The following is a 12,903-nucleotide window of genomic DNA, read 5'->3' on the forward strand; positions in this document are numbered from 1 at the left end:
TGCCTTGCAACCCCTATTGTCACTGGGTAAGGACACCGCAAGATTGAACCCAAAGCTAAGCACTTCTCCCATTGCAAGAAAGATCAATCTAGTAGGCCAAACCAAACTGATAATTCGAAGAGACTTGCAAAGATAACTCAATCATATATAAAAGAATTCAGAGGAGATTCAAATATTTCTCATAGATAAACTTGATCATAAACCTACAATTCATCGGATCTCGACAAACATACCGCAAAAAGAGTTACATCGAATAGATCTCCACAAGAGAAGGGGAGAACATGGTATTGAGATCCAAAAAGAGAGAAGAAGTCATCTAGCTAATAACTATGGACCCGAAGGTCTGTGGTAAACTACTCACAACTCATCGGAGGGGCTATGATGTTGATGTAGAAGCCCTTCGTGGTCGATTCCTCCTCCAGTGGAGCGCCGGCGAAGGCTCCAAGATGGGATCTCGCGGATACAAAAGGTTACGGTGGTGAAAATTGTTTTTCGTTGGCTCCTTGGATGTTTTCGGGGTACATGGGTATATATAGGAGGAAGAAGTAGGTCGGTGGCCACCCGAGGGGCCCACGAGATAGGGGGGCGCACCCTGTAGGGGTGGGCGCGCCCTCCACCCTCATGGCTGCCTCGGCTGCTTCTTGGCTTGCACTCCAAGTCCTCTGGATCACGTTTGTTCCAAAAATCATGCTCCCAAAGGTTTCATTCCGTTTGGACTCCTTTTGATATTCGTTTTCTTCAAAATACTGAAATAGGCAAAAAAACAGCAATACGAGCTGGGCCTCCGGTTAGTAGGTTAGTCCCAAAAATGATATAAATGTGTAAAGTAAAGCCCATAGATATCCAAAAAGGGTAATATAATAGCATGGAACAATCAAAAATTATAGATACGTTGGAGACGTATCATCTAGCTGGCGGCTGGCTGCCCACTTGCCCTCCGTGGTGGCCGGCCAAAAAAGTTATGTTTTTGTCTCCCTGACTCATATTAGGAAAAGTAAACAGGTGTGGACATATGTGAAGAGGATAAATCTACTACCCCTATAAAAGCACGAAAGGGCGGAGAACCAATTCATCCCATCCATCAAATCCTCTGATCTGATGGTCTACAACGCTCCATCATATTAAGACTTAATTACCCACCATGTCATTAGCTGCTAACCTCTCTTACTCCCTCCTTCCATCTATATAGGGCCTAATGCGTTTTTTAAGACCGTCTTTGACTATTGACAAGATTAATAGTATATAACATGCACAATGTGAAAATTATATCATTGAAAGCTCCTTTCACACACGAATTTAACGATGTGGTTTGTGTAAGTTGCATGTCATATATTATTGCTCTAATATTTGGTCAAAGTTAGCCTCGAAAAACTCATTAGGCCTTATATAGATGGAAGGAGGAAGTACCTCTTTTCACAAGAGAAAACTGTTGCCACCCGCTAACCTCTCCCGAACACGCCAGTTTGCTGCCCGTCACCGCCCCAGGCCTCGCACGCCGCCTCTTCTCTGTTTCCCCTTGGCGACTTGATGCGCCGGCGGACCGGCCAGGAGGCAAAGATTTTCCTTGTTTCTCTCCACGACCGACCGCTTACACCTGCAGCCATCGCCATCCCACGATGCCCCGTTATGCCCTGCATCTCGCCGTCGTCGATGAGGCCCCCCTGCAGGAACTGCCACCCCACGACAGAAAATCCCCACGCCCACGCGCAGGTCGTCGCCACGATCGCCCTCGGCCAACCACTACCGCCACAACTCCCTCCGACGCCCAACCCTAGGCCCGGTGGCCGCGCCACCCATGACGCCAGCGGCGGAGATGAAGGCAATTTCTACTGGGACATCGCAGTCGGAGCTCCAGGCCATCAAGGCTTCCTATGCCGTGAGTATGCTAAGCCCCCACCCCCGTCCGGCCTGGACCGATATTGGTCCCCGCAGCCGGCGGCTCCCCCTCGCCGTCCCGTGGGTCCTCTCGCTTCCCGATTTCCAAGGTGCAACTCCCTTCGCGGATCAGCCCTAGCTCCTGCGTGTTGTATTGTATCCCCTTGATCCGAGATCGACTTCCGTAGTGGACAGGGAAGTCGACAACCCTATAGCGGCGTCCTCACCGAGGCCCATGAGATGTTATCTCTTCTGGACATTTGTTCGTTTTCGCGGGGAGGGGACCGATTTGGAGAAGGTGATTGGGAGCAGCGCCAGCACAGCACCTAGGGAGTCCATGGCAATGAGCGCGAGGGGAGGGGGCTGAGCCTAAGACGGGCACGGGAACATCCTCCTTGGGGATGAGGAGAAAGAGGCAACACCAAGGACGGGCCATGGAGGTGGTAGTGGCGAGGAGGACACAGCGATGGGCAGTAGCAACGAACTTAACACGGAGCACAAGCAGCGTTTTTATTTCCACGGTTCAGGTATGTTTGTACTATTAATATTCTTGCACAATAAGTTTCAAACCTCTACATTTTAATTCGGACTGAATAACTCAAATTATTGTTAACAGTAAGGATGGTAAACTCCTGGTGTTTCTACATGCAAAACGTGCTGTAAATAGTGGAGCACATAATACCACAGATTCAATTAGCCTCCTGAATCAACTGTGTTTTTTTGTGACATATTGTACTGTTTCATGAAGATGGTTATTTCCCGAGATTATACTGCTCGTGCTCATCCATGATTTTTATCCTACACTTTCTAATCATTGTACATTAGCATAAACATCTTCTTGGGGAAGTACAGTAGTATAAATGGATGTTTGAAGGTAAATACGTAGATATACAACATTCGCCATTTGTATGTACAGCTTAAAGGATCAGTTTCATATGTCTTTATGTCGACCACGGTAGCTCTGCTACAGGTTGAGTAGAAGACCGACGGGAGAAACTGGATAACCATGTAGGACCAGACTATTGTGCAGTTCAGGATGTCAAATCAGTTTGGTTGGTCGTTGCTGGGTAAATTCTTCTCCATGGTAGTGAAAACCATGTGAGTATAAACGAATAGTTTTCACTTGGATTGGATGTGCATTCTGCATTTGAATTGTTTTACGGTGGTATGTTTCATTCAGCAGCCATGACATGAGACTGGGTATAATATAAATATACCTAATGTGAAGAACAATTAAAATTTTAGTTAGAAAATTATTCTTCTGAATTCAAACAATTGATCCTTCAATATGTTGCACACATGTTTCGTTCTGTCGCCGTGTTCAGCCTGTCCAGGACATGCTCGAGCACCACTAGACATTTTGCAAGGCGCTGTAGAATCAGGCTTGGACCGCATCAGAGATCTTTTTTCTATTTTCAAAGGTAGCCTACAAGGGTGTATTTCTCTTGTTGCCAAAAAAAGGTATATTTGTCTCACCATAAAAATCGTTCTGTTCGACTCAGCGTCATGATTCATACTGAAATCTCCACGTCAAAAGGTGTCATTTTTCTGGCAGACCTGCGCATCCAAGTCTATTTTGAATTTTGGTTGTCCTCAATCTCATACTTTCTTATTCCCCAGCGACAACGTTTCAGGGAGGGAGGGAGAGAGAGAAAGAGAGGAACCTGCTGACACCGGGGTTGCGGATATCACTAGATAATTAGCGATTTTAACAGCGTACATGATTTTTACTCACGTGTGTTTCACAATATTCAGCTCCAGCTTTTTTCTTCTTGGTGCACTGTATTTTGTGAAATGGAGTTCTGAGTGTATGATCTGACAAGTTCACTAGCATTTGGTAGGATAGCATTTTTTGGCAGCGTCCACAATTTCAGTGCACAAGATTTAGTACTGAATTATCCATGACTTGCTATTTGCTTATACATGTTTTGAAGTAATTTCTCGGTATACCGAGTTTTCTGAAATGGAGTTGCATTTATTGTTTCTTCAATTTGCATGAAACTGGATTGTATGGGTGTTAGTGTCGGTATATGCACGTGTTGCTGTATATCTGGTTGTATGGGTCCCAGTCTATACTTGTATATAACTTTAATATGATTGCCATATTTATTTTAGCCTTTCAACATTTCAGTCAGTTCTTGTAAAGCATCTTTAATTTTTTACAAAGTCGTTGTAGTCACAGATCATCTTCTATTTCCCATTGTCCATAACAGGAGGCTATTTTGTGTTGATCCGAAGTAGTACAAAATGTTAATCCATAGAACAAAAATCCATTTAACCTCTCTTTTGCTTGTGCTGACAGATTTTATATATTGTTGTGTAGATATAAAATTGGCTTTTGTACAAGAAAATAAGATTGGAGACGTAGACACCCTAATAGAGCAATTGCATTGTAAAGTAGTTTCCTTTTTTCTTTTTTCTGGCTACACTAGAAGTGAATACTACACTACATGTCTAATCAGTCAATTTTATTTTAGAGAAAGTATGTTTTTCGTTCCTCAAGTTCCCCAAAAGTATAGACTTGTCCCTCAAGAATTTTCGGTAGGCATTTGGTCCTTCAAGTCTCAAAACCGGATAAGTTTGGTCCAAAACCAGATTTTGACCACGTTCACCTAATAAATTAAAAAAAAAGTAAACATATTAAAAAAAATAAAATTTTATGAAAACCAAAATGCTTCGGTGCGCTAGGTGCGTGTAAGTTTTTGTGGTCGAATAACATCCGACGAGCTCTAGCAGAAAAGACAAATTTTGGCTATTTTTTGTGCGAGCCAATTTTTTTTGCCACTTGAAGGACCAAATGTCTACAGAAAATTCTTAAGGGACCAAGTCTATACTTTTAGGGAACTTGAGGGACCAAAAGCATACCCTTTTTTTTTATATTGCTACATCTATACTTCCAAGTCAGAGATCAAGTATTGAATAGTCATTGGTAGAGTTGAACAAGTGTTGAATAACTTTAATTTTTTGCTTGCATCTGCTCAGAACTTGTTGGTCATGTTTAAATTCATCTTGCAATTTGCTCAAAAATCTTAATGATCATGGCCAGACACTCGATTCTTCACTTATTTGCTGGGTCACAAATGGTGTCTCACTTTTAGAAATACAATTTGATTGACATGTTATTTTGTTGCAAGAATTATTTTAAATTTATAACACGCGAACTCACTTTATCAATGTTTTAGACGTGTGTTGCACGTGCACGCTTACAAGTAATTGTAAAGCATCCATGTGAACAGATGTGAACGCACTTAATTCGTGTTTTCAGTTTTTTTTTTAAAAACCATAACTTTCAAACCGCACATCGAAATTAAGATCCGTTTTCACTGTTGGGACCCTCGCGACGTGCTCTTCGAAGCAAGATCCCGCATGAGTATGTTTCGACAAAAAAAATTGTGCAATTTTCTCTCCGTTTTGTGCAACTGCCTAGCCGTCAATGTGCAACTACCTAACAGGGATGTGTAACTTTTCTCCTACACCGTAGGCGTGCAATTTTCAATTATGGTACATCCACCCTCAAACTACCTCCTTCTAGTGAGATGTGCAACTTCGTGTGTTGCGCAGGCCAACTACATAGTAGTTGATGTGCAAATTTCCCTCGTCCTGTGTATGTGCTTCACCGTTTGTTGCATCGGCCAACGGCCTAATAGTGAATGTGCAACTTCGGATACTGCCACGATCAACTGTCTAACAGTGATGTGCAACTTTCTCTCGTACCCCCATGGATGTGTAGTTTCCCTGCTAGCACCCGGCCCAAACCACCCATGCTAGTGAGATTTGCAACTTTAGCACTCTGTTTATATGCAAACTTTTCAATACCCTCATGAATGCCAATTTTTCACCATTCAATTGTCTCTGCCAGTGAGATGTGCAACTTCACATGTTGCCCTGGCCAACTACATAGCAGATGAAGGAAATATGCCCTAGAGGCAATAATAAAGTTGTTATTTATATTTCCTTATATCATGGTAAATGTTTATTATTCATGCTAGAATTGTATTAACCGGAAACTTAGTATATGTGTGAATACATAGACAAAACATAGTGTCCCTAGTATGCCTCTACTTGACTAGCTCGTTAATCAAAGATGGTTATGTTTCCTAACCATAGACATGTGTTGTCATTTGATGAACGGGATCACATCATTAGGAGAATGATGTGATGGACACGACCCATCCGTTAACTTAGCATTATGATCGTTATAGGTTCATTGCTACTGCTCTCTTCATGACTTATACATGTTCCTCAGACTATGAGATTATGCAACTCCCGAATTGTAAGTGCATCTAGTGCCCCTTAGTGATTTTGGTGTATTGAAGACTTATAGGTTAAGTGACTGATGCGTTTGTGAGTGTACACATGTCTATAAGTCTATGAGGAGTTTGATATTTACAGAGAAAGTCGACCCCTAAAAATGAAGTTCTTCGACTGAAGACTTTGATATTCTGAAGACTTTCTGAAGACTTTGAAAGTGAAGAAATTGGTGTGACCATGAAGACTTGGTATTCACTTGAGGAACATGAAGCGTGAAGACTTTTGCTTTCGTAGTTTCATTTTCTCTTTCTTGAGTCATAGGAAACATCGTACTGTTAAAGGGGGTCGAGGAAATACTAAGGAAAAATTTCCATGTGATGCTCAACTCAAAATCCTACACCTACCAATCCCTTCGAGTGAAGCCATTGGAAATCTCATACAGTTCAGTCAAGTTCTTCAGTGACAGAGACGCAGTTCTTCTGGTCACTGATGACTTTGTTCTGACTAAGGAGTTAGGAATTCGCCAGTGTGAATCGCCTACACAGTGGGGATCATGATAGCCCTGAGGAATTTGAGAGTCAAATTTCCGACCGTTGCTGTGCTGCGCGCCGGCTGTCCAAAATATCTTATCCACCTAACGGTCATATCATTGAAGGGCATTTATGTCTTATCATGTCGGGCTGCTCCCTAGGCTATAAATAGCCGCCCCCTACAACCACTAGTTGGTTGGCTGCTCCGAGAGAACTTGACACTTGTCATCTGAGAGCAACCCATCCTCTGAGGACTTTGAGCGAAAATCATCAAGTGAGGAAAATCCCAAAACCAAACCCCCCACAAACCCAAAGTGATTGAGCATCACTGAAGAAATTGATCCTGCGTAGATCCGACGCTTGTTACCTTTGAAGACTGTGCTTCTTCCAGACGGCTAGGTGTCAAGGTCTAGAGCATCCAAGAGGAATTGTGGATCACCGAGTGACCAAGTCTGTGAAGGTTTGGAAGTCACCTGAAGACTTACCACGAGTGATTGGACGAGGCCTGCGTGGTCTTAGTTCAAGGAGAATACGGTGAGGACTGGGTGTCCTGAGTTGCGGCTCAGAGACTGGGTGTCCGGGACTGCGTGTCCTCGAGTTTAAATACTCAGCCGCTCCAACCAGACGTACAACTGAGACAGCAGTTGGAACTGGTTTACCAAATCATTGTCTTCACCAACTAACTGGTTTTATTTCCTCAACTCTTTCATTTCCTCATTACTGTGTTGTATGTTGTTCATATCTGTGCTTGAAGACTTTGACTGAAGACTTTCACAAATTACTCAGTTCAATTTCTTCAGTCTGTCCGTCTTCATCTTGTTATCCTGTGTTTACGCTTTCTGTACTCTGTGCTAGTCTTCATTTCATCATGATGACTATGTTTGTATCCTGTTATGTTTACTTCTGAGTACTTATTCCGCTGCAAGTAGTTCTTCGCTAAGGAATTTCCTCACCAGCAAATTCCTCAGTGAAGAATTCATAAAAATCGCCTATTCACCCTCCCTCTAGTTGATATAACGCACTTTCAATTGGTACCAGAGCAAGGTACTCTCTTGTTCTGTGTGATTTTGGTTTAACCGCCTGGAGTTTTAGTTATGTCAACCGCAGGTATGATCAAGGTCTCGGCTGGGTGTCCTACCTTTGATGGAACGGACTACCCCTACTGGAAGAACAAGATGCGAATGCATCTTGAGGCAATTGATAACGATCTCTGGTATGTTGTGGAAAATGGTGTCCCCTCTGTCACTCCCTCACTGAACGCTACCGATGTGAAGAGATTCAAACAACTCGATTCTCAAGCGAAGAATATCATATGTGGTCATCTGAGCAAAGGACAGTATGGAAGAGTGAGTGCTTTGGAAACTGCTAAGCTTATCTGGGATAGGCTATCCAAAGTAAATGAAGGAGTTTCAACTCAGCGTGACTCTCGAGTCGATGTTCTTCGGAATCTCTTCAACCGCTTCAAAAGACTCGACAATGAGAATGTCCAACAAACCTTTGATCGCCTCACTGACATCTCAAATGAGCTTCAAGCCCTCGGTGCCACTGACATCAATGATCATGAAGTTGTGAAGAAACTGTTGAGATCGCTTGATTCCTCATTTGATACTCTAGGACTGATGATACAAGAACGTGCTGACTACAAGTCGCTTGATCCCGCTGATATCCTCGAAAGGCTAAACACTCACGAGTTCCAGCTTGCTGAAAAGAGAGATCTCTATGGTTCAAACTATGGCAAACCATGTGCCCTGAAGGCCAAGGCTGTGTCTGACTCTGAATATGAGGATTCTGGTAGTAGCCTTGGTGATCCTGAAGAATTGAGCCAGGAGCTAGCACTGCTCGTGAAGAAATTCCAGAAGTTCTCAAGACGTGGTCGCTTTGGAAAATCCTCAAGAAGCAGTGATTCCTCATCTAGTGACTATAAAAGAAGGCTGTGCCACAAATGCAAGAAACCTGGTCACTATATCCAAGATTGTCCTCAGTGGGAAAAGGAAATGAAGAAGAAGAAATACAAGGATTACAGTTCTGATGATGCAAAGAAGAAGAAGAAATCGTCAAAATCTTCGTCATCAAAATCCTCGAAGTCTTCATCTCACAAGAAGAGCAGCTCCAAGAAGGCTCGGGCATTCATTGGCAAGGAGATGGACTCTGAAGATGAATCTGAGGAAAATGATGAAGAGGAGGCGTCTGAAGAATCTGAGTCTGGTGTGGCGAGTCTGGCCGTTGCTACTGCCTTCTGTTGGGTTTCGTAGTAATTTCAAAAAATTTCCTACGCGCACACAGGATCATGTGATGCATAGCAATGAGAGGAGAGTGTTGTCTACGTACCCAACGCAGACCGACTGCGGAAGCAATGACACGACGTAGAGGAAGTAGTCGTACGTCTTCACGATCCAACCGATCAAGCACCGAAACTACGGCACCTCCGAGTTCGAGCACACGTTCAGCTCGATGACGATCCCCGGACTCCGATCCAGCAAAGTGTCGGGGAAGAGTTTCGTCAGCACGACGGCGTGGTGACGATCTTGATGAACTACAGCAGCAGGGCTTCGCCTAAACTCCGCTACAGTATTATCGAGGAATATGGTGGCAGGGGGCACCGCACACGGCTAAGGAATCGATCACGTGGATCAACTTGTGTCAACTTGTGTGTTTAGAGGTGCCCCTGCCTCCGTATATAAAGGAGGAGAGGAGGGGAGGCTGGCCGGCCAAAGAGGGAGGCGCAGGAGAGTCCTACTCCCTCTGGGAGTAGGATTCCTCCCCGCAATCCTAGTCCAACTAGGATTCCTCGGAGGGGAAGGGAGAGAGGGGGGCCGGCCACCTTCTCCTAGTCCTAATAGGACTAGGGGAGGGGAAAGAGGCGCAGCCACCTTGGGCTGCCCCTTTCTCCTTTCCACTAAGGCCCATGATGGCCCATATGGCTCCCGGGGGGTTCCGGTAACCTCCCGGTAACCCGGTAAAATCCCGATTTCACCCGGAACACTTCCGATGTCCAAACATAGGCTTCCAATATATCAATCTTTACGTCTCGACCATTTCGAGACTCCTCGTCATGTCCGTGATCACATCCGGGACTCCGAACAACCTTCGGTACATCAAAATGCATAAACTCATAATATAACTGTCATCGTAACCTTAAGCGTGCGGACCCTACGGGTTCGAGAACAATGTAGACATGACCGAGACATGCCTCTGGTCAATAACCAATAGCGGGACCTGGATGCCCATATTGGCTCCTACATATTCTACGAAGATCTTTATCGGTCAGACCGCATAACAACATACGTTGTTCCCTTTGTCATCGGTATGTTACTTGCCCGAGATTCGATCGTCGGTATCCAATACCTAGTTCAATCTCGTTAACGGCAAGTCTCTTTACTCGTTCCGTAATACATCATCTCACAACTAACATATTAGTTGTAATGCTTGCAAGGCTTATGTGATGTGTATTACCGAGAGGGCCCAGAGATACCTCTCCGACAATCGGAGTGACAAATCCTAATCTCGAAATACGCCAACCCAACATCGACCATTGGAGACACCTGTAGTACTCCTTTATAATCACCCATTTACGTTGTGACGTTTGGTAGTACCCAAAGTGTTCCTCCGGTAAACGGGAGTTGCATAATCCCATAGTCGTAGGAACATGTATAAGTCATGAAGAAAGCAATAGCAACATACTAAACGATCAGGTGCTAAGCTAATGGAATGGGTCATGTCAATCAGATCATTCTACTAATGATGTGACCTCGTTAATCAAATAACAACTCATTGTTCATGGTTAGGAAACATAACCATCTTTGATTAACGAGCTAGTCAAGTAGAGGCATACTAGTGACACTCTGTTTGTCTATGTATTCACACATGTATTATGTTTCCGGAAAATACAATTCTAGCATGAATAATAAACATTTATCATGATTATAAGGAAATAAATAATAACTTTATTATTGCCTCTAGGGCATATTTCCTTCAGTCTCCCACTTGCACTAGAGTCAATAATCTAGATTACACTGTAATGAATCTAACACCCATGGAGCTTTGGTGCTGATCATGTTTTGCTCGTGGAAGAGGCTTAGTCAACGGGTCTGCAATATTCAGATCCGTATGTATCTTGCAAATCTCTATGTCTCCCACCTGGACTAGATCCCGGATGGAGTTGAAGCGTCTCTTAATGTGTTTGGTCCTTTTGTGAAATCTGGATTCCTTTGCCAAGGCAATTGCACCAGTATTGTCACAAAAGATTTTCATTGGACCCGATGCACTAGGTATGACACCTAGATCGGATATGAACTCCTTCATCCAGACTCCTTCATTTGCTGCTTCCGAAGCAGCTATGTATTCCGCTTCACATGTAGATCCCGCTACGACGCTTTGTTTAGAACTGCACCAACTGACAGCTCCACCGTTTAATGTAAACACGTATCCGGTTTGCGATTTAGAATCGTCCGGATCAGTGTCAAAGCTTGCATCAACGTAACCTTTTACGATGAGCTCTTTGTCACCTCCATATACGAGAAACATATCCTTAGTCCTTTTCAGGTATTTTAGGATGTTCTTGACCGCTGTCCAGTGATCCACTCCTGGATTACTTTGGTACCTCCCTGCTAAACTTATAGCAAGGCACACATCAGGTCTGGTACACAGCATTGCATACATGATAGAGCCTATGGCTGATGCATAGGGAACATCTTTCATATTCTCTCTATCTTCTGCAGTGGTCGGGCATTGAGTCTTACTCAATTTCACACCTTGTAATACAGGCAAGAATCCTTTCTTTGCTTGATCCATTTTGAATTTCTTCAAAATCTTGTCAAGGTATGTGCTTTGTGAAAGTCCAATTAAGTGTCTTGATCTATCTCTATAGATCTTAATGCCTAATATGTAAGCAGCTTCACCGAGGTCTTTCATTGAAAAACTTTTATTCAAGTATCCCTTTATGCTATCCAGAAATTCTATATCATTTCCAATGAGTAATATGTCATCCACATATAATATCAGAAATGCTACAGAGCTCCCACTCACTTTCTTGTAAATACAGGCTTCTCCGAAAGTCTGTATAAAACCAAATGCTTTGATCACACTATCAAAACGTTTATTCCAACTCCGAGAGGCTTGCACCAGTCCATAAATGGATCGCTGGAGCTTGCACACTTTGTTAGCTTCCTTTGGATCGACAAAACCTTCTGGTTGCATCATATACAACTCTTCTTCCAGAAATCCATTCAGGAATGCAGTTTTGACATCCATCTGCCAAATTTCATAATCATAAAATGCGGCAATTGCTAACTGTTGGGTTTCGTAGTAATTTCAAAAAATTTCCTACGCGCACACAGGATCATGTGATGCATAGCAACGAGAGGAGAGTGTTGTCTACGTACCCAACGCAGACCGACTGCGGAAGCAATGACACGACGTAGAGGAAGTAGTCGTACGTCTTCACGATCCAACCGATCAAGCACCGAAACTACGGCACCTCCGAGTTCGAGCACACGTTCAGCTCGATGACGATCCCCGGACTCCGATCCAGCAAAGTGTCGGGGAAGAGTTTCGTCAGCACGACGGCGTGGTGACGATCTTGATGAACTACAGCAGCAGGGCTTCGCCTAAACTCCGCTACAGTATTATCGAGGAATATGGTGGCAGGGGGCACCGCACACGGCTAAGGAATCGATCACGTGGATCAACTTGTGTCAACTTGTGTGTTTAGAGGTGCCCCTGCCTCCGTATATAAAGGAGGAGAGGAGGGGAGGCTGGCCGGCCAAAGAGGGAGGCGCAGGAGAGTCCTACTCCCTCTGGGAGTAGGATTCCTCCCCCCAATCCTAGTCCAACTAGGATTCCTCGGAGGAGAAGGGAGAGAGGGGGGCCGGCCACCTTCTCCTAGTCCTAATAGGACTAGGGGAGGGGAAAGAGGCGCAGCCACCTTGGGCTGCCCCTTTCTCCTTTCCACTAAGGCCCATGATGGCCCATATGGCTCCCGGGGGGTTCCGGTAACCTCCCGGTAACCCGGTAAAATCCCGATTTCACCCGGAACACTTCCGATGTCCAAACATAGGCTCCCAATATATCAATCTTTACGTCTCGACCATTTCGAGACTTCTCGTCATGTCCGTGATCACATCCGGGACTCCGAACAACCTTCGGTACATCAAAATGCATAAACTCATAATATAACTGTCATCGTAACCTTAAGCGTGCGGACCCTACGGGTTCGAGAACAATGTAGACATGACCGAGACATGTCTCT

This window comes from Triticum dicoccoides, chromosome 1B (assembly GCF_002162155.2).
Source record: "Triticum dicoccoides isolate Atlit2015 ecotype Zavitan chromosome 1B, WEW_v2.0, whole genome shotgun sequence".
Lineage (NCBI taxonomy): Eukaryota > Viridiplantae > Streptophyta > Magnoliopsida > Poales > Poaceae > Triticum > Triticum dicoccoides.